Below are 25,041 nucleotides of genomic sequence, written 5' to 3' on the forward strand. Positions count from 1 at the left end.
TTTGCACAAGAATACAATAGAATAAGTAACTACGGTATTTCTTAGATTTATAAACGAGTTGTTCTAGCTGTTAAAGGTATAGAAAACTTTTCGGCAGGTGTTGAATTTCGCTAGATGAGTGGTGAGCCAGGGAGCCCGAATCGTCAAGTATGGAGTTGGTGTACCGGCTCACGAGTTGCTGGGAGACGAAGAATATTCACTTCCGGAACAGTAGGCATGCTTTTCCGGAGTTACAGAAGTAGTGGGCGGTTTCTTCCGGGCTGGGTTGGTCATCTTTACAGGAGCGGGTCATTCTTCAACCAATTGCACGATTTTTAGGAAAGTACAGTCACCATGAACCTCCCACTACCGTCTCGTAGTCTGTCAATTGGTATAAAACTACTTTTTATATCACTCCTTCTCGCCTGCACATATTAAAGGTGGTTGGAATCGAAAGAGAAGTGAAGGCAACAGGATTTGTAATAACCTTTCTCTGGAGGTGGAAGGTAAGGTTCTGAAATGGACTTGCCTCATTCTGGAGTATTATGTATGGATATCTCGGTCTTTCTTTTGTAGCTGGAGTATGTATGGAGAGCTCTGTCTCTCTTGTGTAGCACACCCTTCGTTGGGACTCTCATTCACCAATGTGTAGTACCTCCTTAACAGTGCCCGTCCTTAGTACGTCCTTTCCAGCACCTTTCCTTGTGAGTACCACTACCGTCTCCCTCAATCCATCCCCACCTTCAGCTCTCCAGCGCCCACTTTCAACACCTGTGATTCTGGGTGCTGAATCACTTAATCTCCCCGTGCCTACTAAAAAAACAAGCATTTACAATGCAACGGTCTCGGCATTGTTAAAGTTAGAGCTATTGGCATTGCTCACGACAATGCCGTTTCTTTAAATGTTTTAAAAACAAAAACATAAATAAAAATAATGTCATGAGCAATGGCAATAGCTCTAACTTTACCAATGCCGAGACCATTGCATTGTAAATGCTTGTTTTAGTTTGAAGTAAATGGTGATAAGAAAAACAAGCATTACAAATGCAATAGGTCTCGCCTTTGATTAAGTTAAAGCCATTTGCTTTGCTATACAATACTATTAGCAAAGCAAATGGCTTTAACTTAATCAAAGGAGAGACCTATTGCATTTTCAATGCTTGTTTCTTGTTTGACCGCTCCGGTAGTCTTCGATTAGCTCCAAAATAAGCCACTTAGTGTTTTGCGGCAAGTGTCACAATGTTTCTTCAGGGTTGTGTACAGCAGCTGACAAACAAAGAATACACTCGATGAAAAGCATGCTGGAATAACATCGGACATAGCACAAAACGTGTGTCATCAGACTCCCCTACGAGAGTCTACACGTCTCAAAAGCAGAATTAGATGAACTGTGCTAAAACACAGAAATAAAGATTTACAGCGTGAGGCAGACACCCAGATGCGCTGTGCTGCTTTCACACCGTGTTCATGTGATTGAAACACAGAACATGAGACCACCGCTGGATCTGACGGGCGAGTAAAGTTTACGAGCCCCCCCCCCGGCCCAATTGGAGTAATCTTCATGCAACCCGAGGAGGAAATCTGTAGAGAGACCACCCCCCTCCCCCCTTTCATGGTGATGTCTTCTAGTAGCACATCTGTAGCGGCCAAGCTGGTCTGAGTGAAGTCCTGAGGAACATTTAGTTTATGGCGCATTCAAAAGCCATACACTGTAGTAATGTATCGCTCCTTACTCGCCCATCGCCCCTAATCTGACCCATAAGCACAGCCCTCTCCTACTTCTGTTTCAGAAACGAGAAATTGCCCCCATAGGTCGGCTTTCTGAAATCCACCTCCCCCGCACCCCCTGAACTATATTCTAAAAGATTAAACAGCATATCGCTTTAAGTTAAGGTATTTACCAAGATGGTTTTTGTTTAATGCACATTGGGGTGGACTGGCCTATGTGCAGGGCACTGGAATTAAGTGATTTTGCGCAAACCAACCAGAAGTTACTAAAAACACGATAGCGCGTGCTGCCGTGCAGTGACAGGCCATTTACAAAGGTTGACTCGTCACCCACCTTTCTGTTGGTATTGCTGTTTGTGGGTCTCAGATTGATCCCTTGTCCAGTGTTAATGTGAGTAAAAAAACACAAAATTAAGAGGTAATACTATCACGAAGTGCGCTGCATTACGCTGCATATTTGCGTTTTCTTGCCGCATGATCTAGTCAATCCTGCCACATAATGTAGTCCTTCAATGCCTCATAATTCAAGTGGCATGCACGCTGCTTTCGCCAGCCGAGACCTAAAAATAGGTAAAGAAAAATCGCTGTTTTGCTATGGGACAGGAAAGATATGCAGCTTTTAACCTTGTTTAATAGCTTGCGTATTGCAGGCCTTGTTAGCATGCGCTGGTCTGGCGAGACTTATTGAGAGGGCTCCAAAAAGTGCTATCAGGCCAGCCTAGACCTACAGTGCATGTGCGCGGGCGCGCACGCCGCTTTTACCGCAATTACTTTCACGGCCGCTTTGATGTTTGATCGCGATCGCGATCACTTTCGCGGCCACACGGCCGCTTGGCATAGCCAATAGGTCTCACTTTTGGGACCTTATAAGTATTTAGTTATGCAACTGTTGCATGGCTAAACACTTATAAGGTCCCAAAGGCGAGACCTATTGGCTATGCCAATGCTTGTTTTTTATTGCTCAACTGACTGGCATGATGACTCATGCCCTGGCCAAATGTCGGTTACAATAATGAGATGCACTCCTGCTTTTCATATTTTTTCACTTTCTCCATACTGTTCATGAAAATGCGTGCACACTGGATGGTGCATGCCCAAAGTGCACCTGGAAAAACACTAGTTACAACGGGGGCAACATCTCGCCCCCTCCAGTGGCACAGTAGCGTTATGCCAGATTGGCGATTGTGTCGATTACTCCTACTCGTTAATCAAATTGTTCGTTATATTCCATATATCTTTTCATCCTTTCTTCAACTTAGATTTTATCCTTTGCTCCACACGTGGAATATTATGCCATTTTCCAAGATTCCCATGCTTTAGCTGTGCCCCTCCGGACCTCTTGCAGAAAACACGACTGATGCATGATTCGTCCAAGGCAGTGTTTTATTAAAAGTACCCAATGCATTTCGGGCAACTAGTGCCCTTCATCAGGGGTCACTGTAAATGACAATAAAACAAATAACCATTGCTATATTTACTGTTGTTATTCAGCTTAAAATCATCCATCAGCGATAACACATGTACAATCTGCCAGAATGCCATATTATTATACCACCCCTATCATGTTCTCCCATAGTGAATTCCTACGTAAACTATGTGCATGCTAATTCACTCGGCATTTAACCTGTTGTTCCCACTGTTCTACCCTATTAAATGTCTTAACTTCACCCTCCCTCTATGCCTCCACATTAAACGTCTGACGTGTCTTTTAAAACCGTGTCTATACCACACATTTCCCCATAAAATTCTTAGCAGTGCAACGGTACTATATCCCTTCACTTCTCTTAACGCTTTGCACATTCATCTTATATAGCTGAATTGTTTGAACGTACTTATACATGCTTTTGTGCTCAACCATCTCCCCTTATCTGATCAAAACGTCTAATTTCTTGCATGTATTTACAGTTATCTGGTGTTTATGATTACCCGAATACAAAATAACCAGTTAGTTTCAGCCCTCTTTACAATGCACATCGCACCAATACACATACCTGCCGCAAAATACTGAAACTATTCCATCGCCTTCGCGGTTCAAATGATAGTTGTGTACCTTCACGTCCCACCCTCATTTCAAATCTAATTCAACCATTCAGATCCGTCCCGATTGGCTGACTAATTAACCTCTTCCCGCCATCTAATCTGCTTGCTCACTGCCACTCAGGTTCCTAACTACATTACCCATAATGCAACCAAAACCTATGTTGTCGAGTAGCTCTAATACATCTTATAACTAGTTGTGCTCGTGATTTAAAATGCATTCTGCTGTTTTATCACAATACAAGAAATGTAACTTTTTGTAAAGCGCTGAAAATGAATGAATCAATTGTTTTAAAGTTCATTTCAATCTTTGCACCACCAAGTTCGACGAACCGAGATGTTTCACCATGCGTGTGGACAAATATCATGTTCTGAATATAAACTTATTACTCCTTATTAAACCAAATGGGTGCTATCCCAATGCTGGGCAATCTTCATGAAATGTCGGTTACAATAATGAGATGCACTCCTGCTTTTCATATTTTTTCACTTTCTCCATACTGTTCATGAAAATGCGTGCACACTGGATGGTGCATGCCCAAAGTGCACCTGGAAAAACACTAGTTACAACGGGGGCAACATCTCGCCCCCTCCAGTGGCACAGTAGCGTTATGCCAGATTGGCGATTGTGTCGATTACTCCTACTCGTTAATCAAATTGTTCGTTATATTCCATATATCTTTTCATCCTTTCTTCAACTTAGATTTTATCCTTTGCTCCACACGTGGAATATTATGCCATTTTCCAAGATTCCCATGCTTTAGCTGTGCCCCTCCGGACCTCTTGCAGAAAACACGACTGATGCATGATTCGTCCAAGGCAGTGTTTTATTAAAAGTACCCAATGCATTTCGGGCAACTAGTGCCCTTCATCAGGGGTCACTGTAAATGACAATAAAACAAATAACCATTGCTATATTTACTGTTGTTATTCAGCTTAAAATCATCCATCAGCGATAACACATGTACAATCTGCCAGAATGCCATATTATTATACCACCCCTATCATGTTCTCCCATAGTGAATTCCTACGTAAACTATGTGCATGCTAATTCACTCGGCATTTAACCTGTTGTTCCCACTGTTCTACCCTATTAAATGTCTTAACTTCACCCTCCCTCTATGCCTCCACATTAAACGTCTGACGTGTCTTTTAAAACCGTGTCTATACCACACATTTCCCCATAAAATTCTTAGCAGTGCAACGGTACTATATCCCTTCACTTCTCTTAACGCTTTGCACATTCATCTTATATAGCTGAATTGTTTGAACGTACTTATACATGCTTTTGTGCTCAACCATCTCCCCTTATCTGATCAAAACGTCTAATTTCTTGCATGTATTTACAGTTATCTGGTGTTTATGATTACCCGAATACAAAATAACCAGTTAGTTTCAGCCCTCTTTACAATGCACATCGCACCAATACACATACCTGCCGCAAAATACTGAAACTATTCCATCGCCTTCGCGGTTCAAATGATAGTTGTGTACCTTCACGTCCCACCCTCATTTCAAATCTAATTCAACCATTCAGATCCGTCCCGATTGGCTGACTAATTAACCTCTTCCCGCCATCTAATCTGCTTGCTCACTGCCACTCAGGTTCCTAACTACATTACCCATAATGCAACCAAAACCTATGTTGTCGAGTAGCTCTAATACATCTTATAACTAGTTGTGCTCGTGATTTAAAATGCATTCTGCTGTTTTATCACAATACAAGAAATGTAACTTTTTGTAAAGCGCTGAAAATGAATGAATCAATTGTTTTAAAGTTCATTTCAATCTTTGCACCACCAAGTTCGACGAACCGAGATGTTTCACCATGCGTGTGGACAAATATCATGTTCTGAATATAAACTTATTACTCCTTATTAAACCAAATGGGTGCTATCCCAATGCTGGGCAATCTTCATGAAATGTCGGTTACAATAATGAGATGCACTCCTGCTTTTCATATTTTTTCACTTTGTCCATACTGTTCATGAAAATGCGTGCACACTGGATGGTGCATGCCCAAAGTGCACCTGGAAAAACACTAGTTACAACGGGGGCAACATCTCGCCCCCTCCAGTGGCACAGTAGCGTTATGCCAGATTGGCGATTGTGTCGATTACTCCTACTCGTTAATCAAATTGTTCGTTATATTCCATATATCTTTTCATCCTTTCTTCAACTTAGATTTTATCCTTTGCTCCACACGTGGAATATTATGCCATTTTCCAAGATTCCCATGCTTTAGCTGTGCCCCTCCGGACCTCTTGCAGAAAACACGACTGATGCATGATTCGTCCAAGGCAGTGTTTTATTAAAAGTACCCAATGCATTTCGGGCAACTAGTGCCCTTCATCAGGGGTCACTGTAAATGACAATAAAACAAATAACCATTGCCAAGCCAGGTGAACTCCTCACCATCGGATGGGCTCACGCTCCTGTGTCTGGGTGTGTACCCGGCGTACTGCTATTTCAGCAGGCAGTGCTGTGTCTGTTATGTTTAAGCATCCTTGCGCCTACTCGTCTTCATAGCCTTTTTTGTTTACTTGTGCCTGTCTGTATGGTTTCTGTGTGTTCTATCAGCATATGCTTTACGAGGACTTTAGTATCCGTGTGCCTGTAGGGGGTGGTTCTTTTGTTTTTTTAAAGTATTTTTTTTGTTTTTATATAGCCCAAATTCGACCCGAAGGTATCAGAGCAGGACCCCCAGCTGTGTTACAGACTGACACATTCATTTTTGTAGGCAGGGGGAGATTAAGTGATTTGTCCAGAATCACAGGATGTTGAGCGTTCCTGCACAGACTCGAACCCAATTCCTCAGCTTTGAGGTGGGCCGCTTTATAAGAAGCTTAGTTATGGCTGTCTGTGGGGTGTGGTTCATTACCTCCTCATCAGACCTCCCTGTCACAGTCATTGCCATATGAGCAATAGCTCCTCCCCAAAACTTCCAAGCAAAAACTCCCTAGCCCATCCCTACCCTCCAGGCCTCTCCCACATCTTGTGGTATATAGGCCTTGACCCATTTAAGCACATCCGATTGTTTTTTTTGTGAACTACTCCTTGGTAATTGTGTGGCGGTCTGCTGTAGCGACCGTTGTGTGGGTGTTAGAAGTCAAGTCCCTGCTTTAGCGGGACTGTGTGGTCGTTTTTACGACTCGCTGCCTCTTGCCCTCTTGGTTCTAGGTTAACTGTCTAGGAGGATGGGTTTTCTTAGACATCTATGTGAGTCCTTCCTTGGTGCTCTGATTCTGCTGGCGGTTCCCCTCTTTAAGATTCGTTCCCTCGCTATAGTGGGGACCGCCTGGGGGGAGGGGTGTATGTTTGCGGAGCGCGTAGTTTGTCTTGATGGCGGCGCGTGCAAGCCGGCCTGGAGGGGCTGGCTTTCGTTGCAGAGCACGGGTCCCGGCAAAGCGGGTTTGCGTTGGCTTTGGGGTGTAAAAGGCCTACCTGCCTGACATAATGTGTACAGGCACCTGATGTCCTTCAGTGCATGACGCCAGCGTAGGGCGAACAACTCCGTAAACGCGCGGCCGGTAAGCGGGAGGTGGTATTATTCACAGGAGAGTTCTTCTTTGTCTTTCCGGCGTTTTGGCTGACATCAGCTGTGGGGATGCTTTGCAGGTACCGGTGATTACAGTATCTGAGAAGTTGTAATACAGGGCCTCGCAGGTTTGTGCTTGCGGAATGAGGGCATTTCTATGCTAGTGACGCGCTTCCAGTGTAGCCGTTTGGCATCCTGAAGTGGTTACTTACTGAGTCAGGGGTTGGATCCCTCGGAGACTGCTCGGCATAGGGGTGGCGTCTGCTGCTCTGCCTTGGAATGTTTGAGCTTCAGCCAAGTCAGGTCATTGATTTTATTTTGGATTAGGGAGGCCAGGATTGGTGGTCTTCTGGAGGGGGGTCTCCGGCCTGGTGGTATTGGCTGTTTGCACCGGGGGCTGCCTCGGATTGGCCCTTGCAGGGTCTTAATTTTATTGGTAGCGGTAGGTATGTATAAGTCTGGGAGTCCTCTGCAACCATTGTTCGTCATAAATGAGAGACGGTCAGAGTTGAGTGGGATCAAGGAAAAGGAGGTGGTGGTTGCTGGGCCTTCCATGGCACCTTCCTTGTCAGGGGTTCAGAAGATGATTGAAGCCGTTGTGGCAGGGACATTTCTGGTTAGGGAATCCAAGGGGCCTAAGAGGCAGAGATTGGATGCCACAGCTGTCCCTGATCCCGAGGAAGAGTCAGAAGAGGAAGTGAAGGGTCGTTTTGTCCAAGGGTCTGACCTTCACAGTATTCTGCAGCATGTGCGGGACAATTTAGGGTTCCCTGATCCCACGGAAGGTGATGAGTCAGAGGACTATTTTGCCAATTGTCAGCGTCGGGAACCTGAGTGCCTTCCCGTTATATGTCTGCATGAATGTGTTGGAGAGGGAATGGAAGGATATTGATGAGCATACTTTTACCAGGATTCTGGCTAAACGATATCCTTTGCAAGGGTTCTCAGAGGAGTTTCTGCCTGTGGTGAAGGTGGATTCCCTGCTGGCGGGACTAGCAACGCAGAGCCTGGTGGTTTCCGAGGATGCTGTTCCCTCTGACCCTGGGGACAAAAGGGTTGAAGGGGCTTTGAAGAGGTCCTTTGCTGCCTCTAACCTTGTGGTTTGTTCTGTGGCTTACCCTAGCTACCTAGTTCAGTCCCTTCTGAAGAACTGTCAAGAGCAGCGCTTAAAGGATGAGGACTCCTCTGAGTCTTTGACAATGTTGGAGCAGCAGTTGCACATCCTGGTTGATTTGTCCTTCGATTCCCTTAGTGCTGCAGCGGCGGCGGGGGCCTTGGTGGCGGCTAGGAGACAGTTATGGCTTAAGCCTTTGAAGGCAGAGGCGTTTCAGAAGGCTGCCATCATGAAACTTCCTTTCACAGACTCTAAGGAGAGCCATTGGAGACCTTGATTAAAAAGATGGCGGAGCACAAAAAGTTACTGTGTGTTCTTCACAGAAAGGGAATTTTGCTGACAATAAGCGGGCTTTTGGAGAGGCGTTTCAATCTAAAATGGCCGCCCAGCCCTTTCATGGTAGGGGACGTGGCCAGGGTGTCCCTTCCTTCCACAAATCCCGGGGTCAGCAGGGTGCCTCCTCTTCTTCAGGGATTTCCAAATCATGACTATATGAGGGGTTCAGGAGTGATGCTGCATGGGGGTCACCTCAAGGTTCTTTTTCCTGTCTGGGAGGAGTTCATTCGGGATCAATGGGTCCAGAAGATTATCAAGCAGGGATATCAGATCGAATTTGGGGATCCCCAGGTTGATGTGTTCAGGGCTACCCCTGTTCCCAGATCTCAGGTCAGGTGTTGGGCTCTGTTGACCAGGGTTCAGGACCTGGTTTCCAAAGGGGCTTTGGTGAAGGTCCCTGGGAGTCAACAGGGTTTGGGGGTTTACTCGATCCTTTTTCTGATACAAAACCCAGATGGGGACTTCCGTCCTGTTCTGGAACTTCAAAATGGTATCTCTGCAGTTGATTCTGCCCTTCTTCTCAGTGGGGGATTTCCTGGCTTCTCTGGATCTCAGGGATGCTTATTTTCATGTGCCGGTCCTCGTGGCTTCCCAGAGGTTTCCACGGTTCTGTGTGGGCATCGATCATTACAAATTCCAGGTATTGCCATTTGGGCTGTCTGCCTCTCCTAGGATGTTTACTAAGGTTTTGGCACCTTTGGTGGGGTTGTTGTATGCTCAGGGGATCCAGGTGTTTCCTTACTTGGATGACTGGTTGATCTCTTCCTCTTCTTTCCCAAAGGCTCAAGCACATACCCAGGAGGTTTGCCAGCTCCTTCAGCAGTTCGGGTGGATTCTGAACTTGGAGAAGTCCCATCTGTGCCCCACTCAGGAACTGCTGTTCATTGAGTGGGGAGGGTCTTCAACACCAAGGTGGTGTAGGTTTTGCTGTCAGAACCCCGCAGACTGACTCTTGTGCAGTGATTTGCATTCCAATGAGTGCTTCTTTAAAATGGGCTAATCATGTCGTTGGTAATGGCATAACATAATTCCTTACACAGGTACATGGTTTGGTTGTGAGTAATACTGTTGACAGTGCATGATTTTCCACCCTTCTCCAGAAATACTAAAACTGAAGGAGACTTAAAAGGGCAGTGATCCCAATGCAATAACCAAGGAAAAGTTCAGATTTAGAATAGAAGATCAAGAGGTTTCTTAAATTATCAAATTGTAAGAAATTGGGTTTTTCGTTGACTTGGATTTGCGCCCTTCTTCTCAGTGGGGCATTTCCTGGCTTCTCTGGATCTCAGGGATGCCTATTTTCATGTGCCGGTCCTCGTGGCTTCCCAGAGGTTTCCACGGTTCTGTGTGGGCATCGATCATTACCAATTCCAGGTATTGCCATTTGGGCTGTCTGCCTCTCCTAGGGTGTTTACTAAGGTTTTGGCACCTTTGGTGGGGTTGTTGTATGCTCAGGGGATCCAGGTGTTTCCTTACTTGGATGACCGGTTGATCTCTTCCTCTTCTATCCGAAAGGCTCAAGCACACACCCAGGAGGTTTGCCAGCTCCTTCAGCAGTTCGGGTGGATTCTGAACTTGGAGAAGTCCCATCTGTGCCCCACTCAGGAACTGCTGTTCATTGAGTGGGGAGGGTCTTCAACACCAAGGTGGTGTAGGTTTTGCTGTCAGAACCCCGCAGACTGACTCTTGTGCACGAGCTGAGGAAGGTGTTGGGGGCCCAGTCTTCCACGGCTCAACAGTGGTTACGTGTTCAGAGGTTGATGTCTGCTACCGTAATGATTTGTTCCTTGAGCCCGTTTGCACTTGTACCCCCTGGTGAATCATGTTCTGGGGCATTGGAGTTCAGGGTCCCAGAATTACGAACAGTTGATTCCGGGGGTGTGGACATCACCAGGGAATTGTCTTGGTGGCTGGAGTAGCTGAACCTCTTGCAGGGCTCTCCCTTTGTGTCCCAGGAGAAGTTGGTGCTGACAACAGATTCCAGCGAGCTGGGGTGGGGTGCGGTGTTGGCTCAGGCATCTGTGCAAGGAATTTGGTCAGTTCAGGAGTCAGAAATGTCTTCGAATTGGAGGGAGTTGAAGGCAGTGCAGTTGTCCTTGACACATTTTCTTCCTTGGGTCATACAGCGGAATGTGATGGTGCGGTCCAACAACACTGTGGTGGTGTGTTATGTCAACCTCCAGGGGAGTGTGAAGGTGGCTTCCCTCAACTTGTCAGCACAACAGATCTGCCAGTGGGTAGAGTTGAACTTGTTATCTCTGAGAGCATTGCATCTGCCAGGAGTTTTGAATTCGGGGCGGATCACCTGAGTATGTTGTTTCCCTCCCTGTCCGACATGTGCCTGTCGCGGGAAGTCTTTGGGGGCCTAATGGAGAGGTTCCGGGAGGTCCCAGTGGTGGAGCTGTTTGCTGCCTCGGGGAACGCATTGCGGGAGAAGTTTTGATCTCTGGTTCGGTCGGACTCAGTTTGGACGGTGGATGCGCTGTCCTTCCGTTGGGAGGGGGACTGATGTATACCTTTCCCCCGATTGCCCTGATTCCGAGGGTCCTGCTGAAAGTCAAGTTGGATCAGGCCGTAGTTGTCCTAGTGGCGCCTGCTTTTGTCCAGGAGTCCCTGGTTCCCTCTGTTGTTGAGGTTGGCGGTATGTCCTTGCTGGCGGTTGCCAGTGGTTCCTTGTCTTTCCCCTGTGTCCCAGGATTGCCTTGTCATCTTGCAGCTGGCGGGTTGGCTGTTGAGAGGCTGAACCTGGTGGCGTTGGGGTGTTCTCCTAATGTGCCTGAGTTAATACAGCAGTCCTATGCTAGGCATTGGGTATCTTTTCAGGGGTGGTGTACAGCTCAGGATTGGTCTGCTTTGTAGGTGGAACCTGAGCGTATCTTGGATTTCATGAAGGATGGATTCAACTTGGGTCTGGCCGTGTCCTCCTTGCGGGCTCAGTGGGTGGCTGTAAGGGCCTTTAGGGGTTCCGACTGTGAGCCTGTGGTTCAGTTGGTGTCCCGGTTATTACAGAGTTGTTTCCTCCAAAAGCCCATGGTTAAATCCTTAGCACCTAGTTGGGATCTTCCTTTGCTTCTGAGGGCCTTGCAGGCGGCTCCTTTAAAGCCTTTGGGTGAGGTGTCTCTGTGTTTTTTGATGATCAAGGTGGTTTTTCTTGTCGCTATTACCTCGGCCTGGAGGGTGGGGGAGTTGGGCTCCTTGCTTTGTTCAGAGCCCTTTTTACGTTTTTATCCGGATCGGGTGGTTCGTCGCCCTGATCCTTCCTTTGTACCCAAGGTTCCTTCCTCGTTTCACTGCTCGGAGGATCTGGTTTTGCCAGTATTCTGTCCTGATCCTCTTTCAGAGTATGAGGTGCAGCTACACTGTTTAGATGTTAAATGGGCTCTGGAGGTGTACATGGTGCATACTAAGCCTTTTCGTAGGGTGGATTAGATTTTTGTGACCTTTAGACTGGCTGGTCAGGGTCTGAAGCCTCCCGGGGCTACTCTCAGTCATTGGCTGAAGTGGGCTGTGGAGGCTGCTAATTATGCTTGTGGGGTGCTGGTGCCTCCGTCAGTGCAGGGGAGACCGACCCGGGGTATGGCTGCTTCCTGGGCTTGTTTTCAGGGGGCATCTATGGCTGGGATCTGCAGGGCAGCAACGTGGAGTGCGCTGCACACCTTTATGTCCCATTATCATTTGGCGGTGGGTGGGGCAGGTTCGGCTGGCTTTGGAGACGCTGTGTTGCGTTCTGTACAGGTGGTGTGGCCTTCTGCTGGTGTTAATAAAGTCTGCTTACTGCACTCTGTTGAAGCCGATTCTTGCTTGGGTATCTGCTCATATGGTAATGGCTGTGACGGGGAGGTCTGACGAGGAGGTAAAGACCGGTTACTTACCTGTAATATTCATTACTCCGAGTCGTAGACCTCCCCGTCACAGTCCGGGTTCCCATCCCTCCCTCCCTGTTCGGCTTCTTGTGCTTGGGGATACAAGATGTGCTTACATCGGTCAAGGGTTATATGCCACAGGATGTGGGAGTGGCCTGGACGGTAGGGATGGGGTAGGGAGTTTTTGCTTGAAAGTTCTGGGGAGGAGCGATTGCTCATATGGTAATGACTGTGACGGGGAGGTCTACGACTTGGAGTAATGAATATTACCGGTACATTTGAGGTCAATGCGCACATTTGTTTGTGCTCATAGGACTCTTTGTACTCTTTTACTAGGTTATTTTATAGTGGGTGTGTTGCTGCCCTACTGATGAGGTTGCTAGCACCTGAATTGAGCTATGTATGGTTTGGTACTTGTGCAAATCTTGCTCCGAACCCTTTACGCGTATTCAACATAGCTATCTACGCCCTTGTGATCTGCGGTAATGTACTCACTAGAAAGAGGTTCACCACTTCTTATCATGAAGAGAGAGACTCAGCCTTTCATTTGATAATGAGTGCCTGGTAAGCTGTCTTAAAATAGAACTTGTTATTTATAGCTTTACAATGCTGGAAAGTGCTTGATAAAATATATTACCAGGCCTCTGATGATTGAGCAGCGGGCGACCACATTCTTTAAGAGTGCGGTCTAAATTATACAAGAAAAGGCAAATTGTGCACAAAAGGGACAGAAGATTTGCGACTTTGAAAAGTTATGTTAGTGCTGTTTAAGCAGATGCAGCGGTGATAGGACAGGGCACATTACAAACCGACCAAGGGCTGGCCCATGGCAGTGGTTAGCATAGCTCGCCAATAACTGCATTCACTCCTCAGCGCATAACTTTCTATTCCCAGCCTCAGCAAGTGGACACAAATCGTGTGATTCTGCACAAATCACGCCCTCCCCATGTTTTACATTACAAATGAGTGGCGTGTAATGTAGAAAGCAAGACATGTCTGCAGAGCATTTCACTCGGTATTCCTGCTTTCATGGTTCGCTGTCCCTTACAGCCACCCGTAAATCTTTTGAAGGAAATGCGCTCTGGTCATAACCTCAAGAGAGGGGCAAAATAGCCAATTCACGAGCACATTGCGTGCTCCAGGCATTCTCGAAAATGCGAACACAGACAGGTTATTTTTCTCCTGTCTCTTGTCTTACCTGGATGTTTAGTGTGACAGACAACACCACACATTTCACCACCACACAATTTAACTGCACCCAACATAATTACACTTCACATAATACCACGCAACACAACATGATTCACCTCCTCATAATTACACTCAACTCAATGCCAGATAAATACACCCCACATAAAACCACTCTATGTCACATAGCAACAATAAATGTACTCCACACCATGCCATTATGGTGATTTCCAATCACCATAATTTCGCTCAATGCCCCTCAGTCCCATGCCACACTACACAAATTCACTCCAACCCCACACAATTCTACAACAATTCCAACCCAATTCACATAATTCCACTCCAAACCACATACATCCACTCCACTCCAAACCAAAACACATGGGTAAAAGACATTGTCATTTACAACGCCAGTAGCTCTAACTCTCGCAAATGGGAGACCGATTGGCATTGCCAATGCTTTTTCTGTGTCGCCTCTTGATACTTTCAGCAACTGTGGTGCTGCGACACAAGAGCGGACAAGGACAAATATAGCTGGGGCATGGGTCCCATCAGGTTCTATTTAGAGACGCGACTGGCATAGGAAGGTCAATAAAAATATGTCATGCTATTAACACTTTTAGGCTCACCTTTGATTGCCAGCAAGGTTATTTTCATGGTGCTGACTGGCGCCACACAACACGCCATTGAGGTTTTGGAGTGACCTTGATAAATGTTTCTACATCCTCATCATCATCACCATCATTTTATTCCACCTGGGTAAGCAGCCAAAATTTCTGGGTGGAATTCTGCGGGAGAAAAAAGTAATTAGCAGAGAATCAGACACAGAATTACAAATTTCGTTGATTCTTAATTTCTAGTGAACTCTCAAGGTCCGATTTATAATCCATCGGCAACTCAACCCCCGCCCCCAACACTTCACCACGGAGGGTCTAGTAACCCCTGTACCAATAACTCATGTGGGCAGAGTGGTCAGAGGATTATCAGGCCACTCATTAAGGCACCTAAGAGATTCCATAAATAGGCCTGTATTTTTTACTGAAACAGAGTGAATTGTTAGACAGGTGAGTAATTTGCATTCTGTTAGACGGCGACCTCAGAGGAGCCCGGAAAGGGGGTCCTGACTACCCTGAGACCCACCCTCAAAGTATCGTAGCCGGGCACTGGCGGGAGACTCCTCAGGAGGAGGAATCTCGTATCGAGGATCGTACTTCTGGCACCACACGACACAGAAACACCACACCGTGCGTTCTTAGGAACCAATCTTTATCAAACAGGTTAGCACTGCAAATATGTACAAGGAGAGCACGGGCTCAATGAGTCTCTGAAGGGGATAGGGGGTAGCGGGACAGTCTCTGGTAAAGGGTTCAAGGCAAGGACGTACCCGGCGCACAGCTCACAATCCTCGAGCTGGGGGGTTGGCTGGTTGTCGTGGGGTCCGGCGGGACCGGTGGAGTCTGTGGAAGCCGCGAGTCACTCAGCGGGCTCAGGTACAAGTTCGGAGGTCTTACGATCTTCAGGGAGCCGCGAGTCACTCAGCAGGCTCAAGTACAAGTTCGGAGGTCTTACGATCTTCGGGGAGCCGCGAGTCACTCAGCAGGGCTCAGGTACAAGTTCGGAGGTCTTACGATCTTCAGGGAGCCGCGAGTCACTCAGCAGGGCTCAGGTACAGTTCGGAGGTCTTACGATCTTCAGGGAGCCGCGAGTCACTCAGCAGGGCTCAGGTGGTTCTAAGTTCCAGGAGCCGCGACCGCGTCAGCAGGCTCTCGTTGTTCCAGCGTCGAATCTGCCGGACAGTCCCAGAGCACCCCTTGTTATAGGTCGACCCCTCTTTGATGTCCGGAGTCTGTGCAGGCAGGGGTCTTGTCACCTGGGGGTCACTTGTCGGGGTTTCCTGCCATTGTCTTGTGATCTTTTCAGGGCCGGGTCGGGAGGAGTCCCAGACACCCAGCAGGCGTGGAGCCAGCCCTCAGGGAGGCCGGAGGGCCGATCGAAACCCATCGTCCCAGGGGAGTTCAGAGGTGCGATAGAAACTGCTCCTCCCTCTCTCATCCCCTGGAAGCGTGATGTCCTCCAGCCGGAGTGGCGCCTCTAGGCCCGGGTCGCGCTGGGGCCGGGCGGCCATCTTGGTGCATGAAGTGGGCACGCTGGCCCGGGGTGGCCGAAGGGAGAGAGGCCATGGACAAGGATGTCCGGGTCGGGTGCGTGTGTTCTGGTGGAAGGGATCGGTTAGGCCGGGGGATTGGGGCTGCCGGTACCAGGTTATGTGGTGTGGGGACCAGTAGAGCCATGTTACGAGGCCGGGTCCAACACGCGTCCCCCCAGCTGAAAGCCGGAGAGAACTGCCCATCATCTTGGGGGGTTCTCTTCGCTGAGGCGGAAGAACCGGGAGAGGCCGTCAGCGTTGGCGTGGTCCGTACCAGGGCGATGTTCTACGGTGAAATCCATCCCCTGGAGGGAGATTGACCACCGCAGTAGCTTGGGGTTTTCTCCCCGCATCTGCATGAGCCATCGGAAGGGCCGATGGTCGGTTTGGACTTTGAAATGGGTGCCGAACAGGTAGGGGCGTAGTTTCTTGAGTGCCCAGACCACGGCAAAGGCTTCGCGCTCAATGGTGCTCCATCGCTGTTCTCTGGGCAACAGCCGCCGGCTGAGGAAGGCGGCGGGCTGGTCTAGTCCTTGGTCATTCATCTGGGACAGGACGGCCCCAATGCCATGCTCAGAGGCATCGGTTTGGACTACAAACTCCTTGGAGTAGTCGGGAGCCTTGAGGACGGGGGCCGTGCACATGGCCTTCTTTAGGGCCTCGAACGCCTCCTGGCAGGCGGTCGTCCACTGCACCTTCTTTGGCTGTTTTTTGGATGTGAGTTCTGTGAGGGGGCCGACAAGGCTGCCATACCCCTTGATGAATCTTCGGTAGTAGCCAGTGAGGCCCAGAAAGGCTCGGACCTCCGTTTGGGTGGTGGGGGGTTCCCAGGCCACGATGGCGTCGATCTTTGGCTGTAGAGGGGCGACCTGGCCACTCCCGACCTGGTGCCCCAGGTAGACTACTGATCCTTGCCCAATTTGGCACTTGCTGGCTTTTACTGTGAGGCCTGCCTGGCGCAGGGCGGTTAGCACCCTCCGGAGGTGCTGGAGGTGTTCACTCCATTCGGAACTGAAAACGGCGATGTCGTCTAGATAGGCCGCGCTGAACTGTTCCAGCCCGGCCAGGACTCTATTCACCAGTCGCTGGAAGGTGGCCGGGGCATTTTTCATTCCGAAGGGCATTACGCGGAAGCGGTAATGCCCATCTGGGGTGGAGAAGGCGGACCGCTCCTTGGCCCCCTCGGTGAGCGCAATCTGCCAGTATCCGCAGGTGAGGTCGAAGGTGCTGAGGAACCGGGCTGCCCCGAGTCGGTCAATGAGCTCGTCGGCTCGTGGAAGGGGGTGGGCATCGACTCGGGTGACGTCATTGAGCCCCCGGTAGTCCACACAGAACCGGAGCTCGAGGGCGACACCGGGGGCCGCTGCCTTCGGGACCAGGACCACGGGGCTGGCCCAGGGACTGTCAGATGGCTCGATCACCCCCATGGTCAACATCTTTGAGACTTCAGCTTGAATGCAGGACCGGACCCAGTCTGGGACCCGGTATGCTCGGTGTCTCACCGGCGGGCTGTGCCCGATGTCCACGTCATGGACACACCAGTCAGTGACTCGGGGGATCAGGGAGAAGAGGTCGGCAAATTGTCCTAGTAGCTGGCGGCAGTCCTCTTGTTGCTGGAGAGTGAGAGCTGGGGAGAGGTTCACTCCCTCCACGGAGCCATCCCGCTCCTTGACACACAGGAGGTCCGGGAGGGGATCGGACTCATCTTCGGCCCCGTCATCGGTGGCCAGCAGGAGGCTCAGTTCTGTCCGCACGAAGTGAGGCTTGAGGCGGTTCACGTGAAGGACCCGGAGGGGATCCCGAGGCGACTGGACGTCCACCAAGTATGTGACTTGACTCTTCTGCTCAATCACTTTGTAGGGCCCGGTCCACCTGTTCTGGAGGGCGCCTGGCTTCACGGGGGCCATGACCCATACTTGTTGGCCCGGCTGGAACTCGACCAGAGTGGCATTCTGGTCGTACCAGCGCTTCATCTCTTCTTGGCTTGTCTCTAGGTCGGCCTCGGCCAGTGCTCGGAACTTCCTGGTCTGGTTCCAGAGGGTCAGAACATAGTGGAACACATCTTGTGGGGTGGTCTGGGGTGCCGCCTCCCACCCTTCCTTAACCAAGCTGAGGGGACCTCGGACGGGGTGTCCATAGAGCAACTCAAACGGGCTGAACCCTAGGGACTTCTGGGGGACCTCTCGGTAAGCGAACAAGAGGCAGGGGAGCAGGACGTCCCACTTACGCCGGAGGGGCTCCTCTAGGCCGGTGATCATCCCTTTCAGGGTCCTGTTAAACCTCTCTACTAGGCCGTTCCCTTGGGGATGGTACGGGGTGGTGAATTTGTAGGACACTCCACATTGTTGCCACAGGGACGTCATGTACTTCGAGATAAAATTAGTGCCGCGATTGCTCACGACCTCGCGGGGAAAACCTACCCAGGAAAAGATCCCCATCAGGGCCCGGCCCACTACGGGGGCCGTGACGGTGCGTAGGGGGATCGCCTCAGGGTATCGGGTGGCGTGATCCACCAGGACCAGGATGAAACGGTGACCTTGGGAGGTGGGGGGGTCCAGGGGCCCCACGATGTCGATCCTGACTCGTTCAAAGGGGGTACTGACGACCGGGAAGGGTTGGAGGGGAGCCTTGCGCTTCCCCCCACTCTTCCCACTAGCTTGGCACGTGGGACAGGACTTGCAGTGGGCTTCTACAGCTGCTCTCATTCTAGGCCAGTAAAAATGGGTCACGAGACGGCTGTAGGTCTTGTCTTGACCCAGGTGGCCGGCGAGGGGGACGTCGTGGGCTAAGCCCAGGAGGAAGTCTCGGAAGCGGAGGGGTACCACCAGCACCCGTCCGGATCCCAGCTCCACCGACTTCTGTTCACTGTACAAAATGCTATTCTCCCAATAAATTCGGTGCGTTCCAGTTTGGTCGCCTGCGGCTTGGCCCTCGGCCTGGCGCCGTAGTCCGACCAGGGAAGGACAAGTGGCTTGCTCCCGGCAAAACTCCTCCCGGGTGGGCCCGCCCTCGTGGCGCCATTGGGCCAACTCGGGTAGATCGCCTAACTCGGGGACCGGGGCGGTGTCGGACAGTGAGGGCTCGTCGCTGGCGACGGGCCCTTCCGATGGGGGGACGGGAGGACCCTCGGGGGTTACTGCTCTGACTTCTTCGGTCGGGGCGTCTTCGACTTCTCCCAGGGGGGGAAGTCGAGCTGACATGGATCGGGTGGTGGCGCACACCCACTCGGGGAGCCCCATCATCTCTAGGTGGGCCTTGCGCTTGACGTGCTTCCAGGGAGAACTCTCCAGGTCGTTCCCTAAGAGGCAGTCGACCGGCTGGGAGGTTCCTACGGCAACCCTCAGCTTACCTATCACTCCACCCCACTCAAAAGGCACCAGAGCTACCTGACACATACTCTCTCTATTATCGGCGGAAATTACTGGGCAAAAGACGTTGGGGAGGATCTGCTCCTCGGGGATTAAGTGCCTGAGGACACCGGTGATGCTGGCCCCGGTGTCCCGCAGGGCCTCTATTTGGTGGCCATTGATCTTGACGAGCTGCCCGTATTTCTTCGTGTTGGAGGGCAGGAGGCTACCAGGGACCATCTCCCTATCTCCCAGGGATACTAGGGCCATGGCTGCGGGTTCCCACTCCCCGGTTTTCTCAACCTCCTCCCCCAGAGCTATGTTGGCTATCTGTCTTGCAGGGGTGTTTTGGGTGGCCATGGGGCATTCTGGGTCATTGGCGTAGTGCCCGGGCTTCTGGCAACGGAAACAAGTGACGGTTACCCTGTGTCCCCGTCTCCCGGGGGGTCCGGTTACTGGTGGGGGGGGGCGCTGGGAAAGGTGGAGATTGGGTCTTTGGGGGACTAGGCTGGGACTCTCTCTGGCCTCCCTGGTTCCCCCCTCCTCTCTGGCGGGGTGGTCCCTGACTGGCTCGGGGGTATTCTCCTACCATGCCCCGGGTGACCCGGGTGTTGGTCCAGCGGTCTGCTTCCACCGCCAGCTTCCTGGGATCGGTGAGTTTGCTGTCAAGCAGATGCTGGCGTAGTTCCACAAAGCAGTTCGCAGCCAGGTGTTCCCACAACAGGAGGTCGGTGAGTTCCTCAAGGGTGGTGACTTTGCTGCCCTTGACCCACCCATCGAAGGCCCGACTAAAAAAGTTTACATATTCCACCCAGGTGGTGCCCGGGATTTTCCTGCAGTCCCGGAATCGCTGACGGTACATCTCGGGGGTGAGACCGTACCTTGTGAGTAGAGCCTCTTTCATGTGGCTGTAGGAGGTCTGCAGAGAGAGGGGTAGGTCGAGCAGGGTGTCTCTTCCTTCGCTCAGAAACCGTCCCCACAACCCTGCCCCCCAGTCCTTCTGCGGGGCCCGATGGGAGGTCATGGCGACCTCGTAGGCCCTGAACCATTGCTGAATGTCATCGTTTTTATAATATTCCTTGACCACGTCCTTGGGGATGTGGACCTTCTGCTCCGCTGGGGAGGTCGCCTCTCGGTTTCCCGGGGGCCTCCCTTCCTCACTTCTGGCCTTGAGCTCGATTTCTTTCAAGCTGCGTTCGTGCTCTAGTTGGAGCTTCCTTCCTTCGTGTTCCCATTGGAGCTTCTTCTCTTCTAGCTCGCCTTGCACGCGCATTTGCTCTACTGCTAGCTTTTTCTCCGCTAACTTTAATTCGCCTTCGATTTTGAGTTTAGCTAACTCGAGTTCGTGATTGCGGCTTCTCTCTCTGTCCGCGAGTTCTTCCGGGGATAGACCCCCGTCTGGTACGATGCCTCGCACCTGATTGCTGCTGATTTCGCCTTGGGGGGGTTCGGCCTCGTCGGGGCGCTCCCCCGTGTCTTCCGGGTGGGAGGCCCCAGCCTCCACCCAGGCTTTCAGTGCTTTCTGCAAATCTTCCTTGGTGTTGAGACCGGTGGTAGCGATTCTAAGTTCTTTGCAGAATTGCTTTAGTTCTTTGTGTGTGTATTCTTCTAGTTGTTCCACCTGGAACACCCTGTTGGCGTTGATTTCTGCGGGGATCATGGCGTTTCCTTCTGCCATCTTTGTTGGTAGTGCGTCCGTCGTTCACGGTACGATCTCTCGGTGATGGGCCCGAATCCCGTCGCTTGCCACCAATGTTAGACGGCGACCTCAGAGGAGCCCGGAAAGGGGGTCCTGACTACCCTGAGACCCACCCTCAAAGTATCGTAGCCGGGCACTGGCGGGAGACTCCTCAGGAGGAGGAATCTCGTATCGAGGATCGTACTTCTGGCACCACACGACACAGAAACACCACACCGTGCGTTCTTAGGAACCAATCTTTATCAAACAGGTTAGCACTGCAAATATGTACAAGGAGAGCACGGGCTCAATGAGTCTCGGAAGGGGATAGGGGGTAGCGGGACAGTCTCTGGTAAAGGGTTCAAGGCAAGGACGTACCCGGCGCACAGCTCACAATCCTCGAGCTGGGGGGTAGGCTGGTTGTCGTGGGGTCCGGCGGGACCGGTGGAGTCTGTGGAAGCCGCGAGTCACTCAGCGGGCTCAGGTACAAGTTCGGAGGTCTTACGATCTTCAGGGAGCCGCGAGTCACTCAGCAGGCTCAAGTACAAGTTCAGAGGTCTTACGATCTTCGGGGAGCCGCGAGTCACTCAGCAGGGCTCAGGTACAAGTTCGGAGGTCTTACGATCTTCAGGGAGCCGCGAGTCACTCAGCAGGGCTCAGGTACAAGTTCGGAGGTCTTACGATCTTCAGGGAGCCGCGAGTCACTCAGCAGGGCTCAGGTACAGTTCGGAGGTCTTACGATCTTCAGGGAGCCGCGAGTCACTCAGCAGGGCTCAGGTGGTTCTAAGTTCCAGGAGCCGCGACCGCGTCAGCAGGCTCTCGTTGTTCCAGCGTCGAATCTGCCGGACAGTCCCAGAGCACCCCTTGTTATAGGTCGACCCCTCTTTGATGTCCGGAGTCTGTGCAGGCAGGGGTCTTGTCACCTGGGGGTCACTTGTCGGGGTATCCTGCCATTGTCTTGTGATCTTTTCAGGGCCGGGTCGGGAGGAGTCCCAGACACCCAGCAGGCGTGGAGCCAGCCCTCAGGGAGGCCGGAGGGCCGATCGAAACCCATCGTCCCAGGGGAGTTCAGAGGTGCGATAGAAACTGCTCCTCCCTCTCTCATCCCCTGGAAGCGTGATGTCCTCCAGCCGGAGTGGCGCCTCTAGGCCCGGGTCGCGCTGGGGCCGGGCGGCCATCTTGGTGCATGAAGTGGGCACGCTGGCCCGGGGTAGCCGAAGGGAGAGAGGCCATGGACGAGGATGTCCGGGTCGGGTGCGTGTGTTCTGGTGGAAGGGATCGGTTAGGCCGGGGGATTGGGGCTGCCGGTACCAGGTTATGTGGTGTGGGGACCAGTAGAGCCATGTTACGAGGCCGGGTCCAACACATTCCAATTAGTACTTCTTTAAAATGGACTAATCATGTAGTTGGTAATGGTGTAGCATAATTCCTTACACTGGTACAGGGTTTGGTTGTGAGTAATACTGTTGACAGTGCATGATTTTCCACCCTTCTCCCGAAATACCAAAACTGAAGGAGACTAAAAAGTGCAGTGATCCCAATGCAATAACCAAGGAAAAGTTCAGATTTAGAATAGATGATCAAGAGGTTTCTTAAATTATCAAATTGTAAGAAATTTGGTTTTTCGTTGACTAGTATTTGAGCCCGGGTCAAGGAGCACCATAAATATTTTCAGGGTGAGACACAAGCCAACCCTAAAGGGATCTTTCCTCAACCCTCTGGTAGCTTGGCACAGAACAGTTAGGCTTAATTCAGAGGCAATGTGTAAAGTAATTGTGCTTCAAACAGTAATAAAGTGGAAAACACCACACAAAAAGGATCCCACACCAGTCTAGAAAAATATTGTTATTTTGTACTGAATAAGCCAAGTCCAAAACGACAAAAAAACCAATCAGTAGAACTAGAGATATGCAAATTTAATGATTTAAGTGTCAAAAGCACAAAGTACCAACTGTGGACATCTGGTCAAATCGGACTGGGACAAAGTCACAAGTTCAGGCTGACCGCGATAGAGCATGGGCCAGCTACAGAAGACTCAGTTAGGCCCGCTGAATATAGTACCTTAAATCCTGATTTGCGGAGTGTTGTGAGAGTCCGTGTCAAAGATGTGTTGTGCAGCTGAAACGATGCGTCAGTTCTGAGATTCAGCAAGGCTGCACAGCGAGGGCTTGCGTCGTTGTCGAGGATCCCGTCAACGAGGGCATGCCATTTGAAGTCTGTTGTTAAGGATGTGTCGTGAGTCGGGCAATGCATTAGGTTTGAGGGGCTGTGAGGCTGTGATGCAGAGTCTGGTGGCGTTGCCAAGTCTGCCATCAATGTGGGATTTTAGGACCTGTGCCGAGATCGCATCTTGCAGCAGCGGTTCTGATGAGGCAGCAGACTGTGATGCAATTTGGATCATTGTGATGGGGAAGATCCACTCAGCAGTGACGATGCGTCCATTCAGCTTGTGTTTGCGGCGTGAGTCAGAGAAGATGTGTTTGTTCCACTTGTTCCAGAGAGGCTGGCAGGACACCTTAGGCCACTTCCAAGGGTCCAGGACTGGGGGTCACCATTTAGCAGTGTAGACTCAGTGATGGCAGAGTACAGGTGCTGAGGTCGAGGCTGTGGGAGCCTTCTGTCCCTGAGGCTCAAATCAGTAGGCATGCCATCTAGCACTTGGAGTCACTCAGGTGTCTTGGGTTCAACAAATACAGGTCCATTCCTTCTCACCCAGGCAGCAGGGCAGCATAGCAGGGCAGCAGTCCTGCAGAGCAGCAGCCCCGCAGGATGGCAGTCTTTCTTCCTGGCAGAGTATCCACTGGTCCATAAGTGTACTGAAGAATTGGTATCTGGGGTCTATTACTTATACCTGGGCCTTACTTTGAAGTGGTAAGAAGATTCTGGAGGTTTCCCTTTAAAGTACCCAGGCATCCTGCCCTCCTTGTCCAAACTAACTACAGGGTGATATCCTTTGTGTGGAGGCAGGACACAGCATATTCAAGTGTAAGTAGAGCATGTAGGACTGTGCCCAGCTACGCCCTCCCATCCTGCCAGCGATGGCCCATCCAGGGACACCTAAGCTCTCTAGTGTGTGTGGCTGTCTAAGGGGAATACACATAGCCCAACTGTCAGCTACACCCAATCATGTGACCCAGAGACAGGCTGCAGGCACTAAATGGCTATGGCTGCAAAATGTCAATTTTATAAAAGTAAATTAAGCAAAAACTGGGTTTAGGCTTATATCAGTAAGGCCAAGCCTGAAACATAAATAACACCAAAAATACCAGTACTGATGTATATTTTTCTATTCGCACCTATTTGCGAAAGGACAAATTGAAAGAAAACAACATGAACCTTGTGACCACTTTTTCCGTCTATTTAATCAATCAATTTCAGCAATTCTTATTTCATCATAATTTTAGTGACTTCTCAAAAACTTCAAAACATGGATCACAAATATATAGCTGTGAACGCATAAAAGCTATTACAAACACATTCTTTACTCACTTCATTCATTCAAATCTTTCATATCTTACATTCATTACCCACATCACACTGCACAGTCCAGAACAGACATACTCTCAACTTTCACAAAAAAACCATCATATAACCACTTCTAAAAAATACTCTAAACAAGGCCATAGAATAGTTTTTAACAAAGTAAACAAAGTACAATGTTTTTCAAATATTTTTTATAATTCTTATGGCCGAAAAACCAAAGGTCGAAGCCTTTCAAGCCCCTTCCACTACCGGGGCTCTCATCAGGACCTGTAGGCTAAAGCACAGAAAAACCTTTTTTAGTACTACTAGTTATCCGCAATCTCTAGATGCAACTATTAATCTCCAAATGATGTACCTTTGTCTGATGATGGATTGATCATCCAATCTGAAAACCTTTTTGATGTCTTAGCTCTGTAGGAATACAACCATAGAAACAAAATGAAGACTAGCCTTAGTTCTTCAATCAAACTGTTATCTCACATTCACTTTGGTGTTATTTATATTATATGCTTACATTATGCATATCTTCTTAGCGTTGAAAATGTGGCTTTTATCTGAAAGGGGGAAACAAGGGGAATCATCAGCATCTGTGTGGTTTTACTCT

The 25,041-nt window shown here is 50.1% G+C and overlaps 1 long non-coding RNA gene across 1 annotated transcript in view; it reads right to left on the reverse strand.

The window, feature by feature from the left end:
* Window positions 1–3,072: 3,072 nt before the first annotated feature.
* LOC146796516 (uncharacterized) overlaps window positions 3,073–25,041 on the reverse strand; it is a 176,421-nt gene continuing 154,452 nt past the window's right edge. The window contains exons 2-3 of the long non-coding RNA XR_014969934.1: window positions 14,413–14,571; window positions 3,073–4,625 (exon numbers count right to left, since the gene is read on the reverse strand). This is a non-coding gene — a long non-coding RNA (uncharacterized LOC146796516). The remainder of the gene's footprint in view (window positions 4,626–14,412; window positions 14,572–25,041) is intronic.

This window comes from Triturus cristatus, chromosome 10 (assembly GCF_964204655.1).
Source record: "Triturus cristatus chromosome 10, aTriCri1.1, whole genome shotgun sequence".
Classification (NCBI taxonomy): domain Eukaryota; kingdom Metazoa; phylum Chordata; class Amphibia; order Caudata; family Salamandridae; genus Triturus; species Triturus cristatus.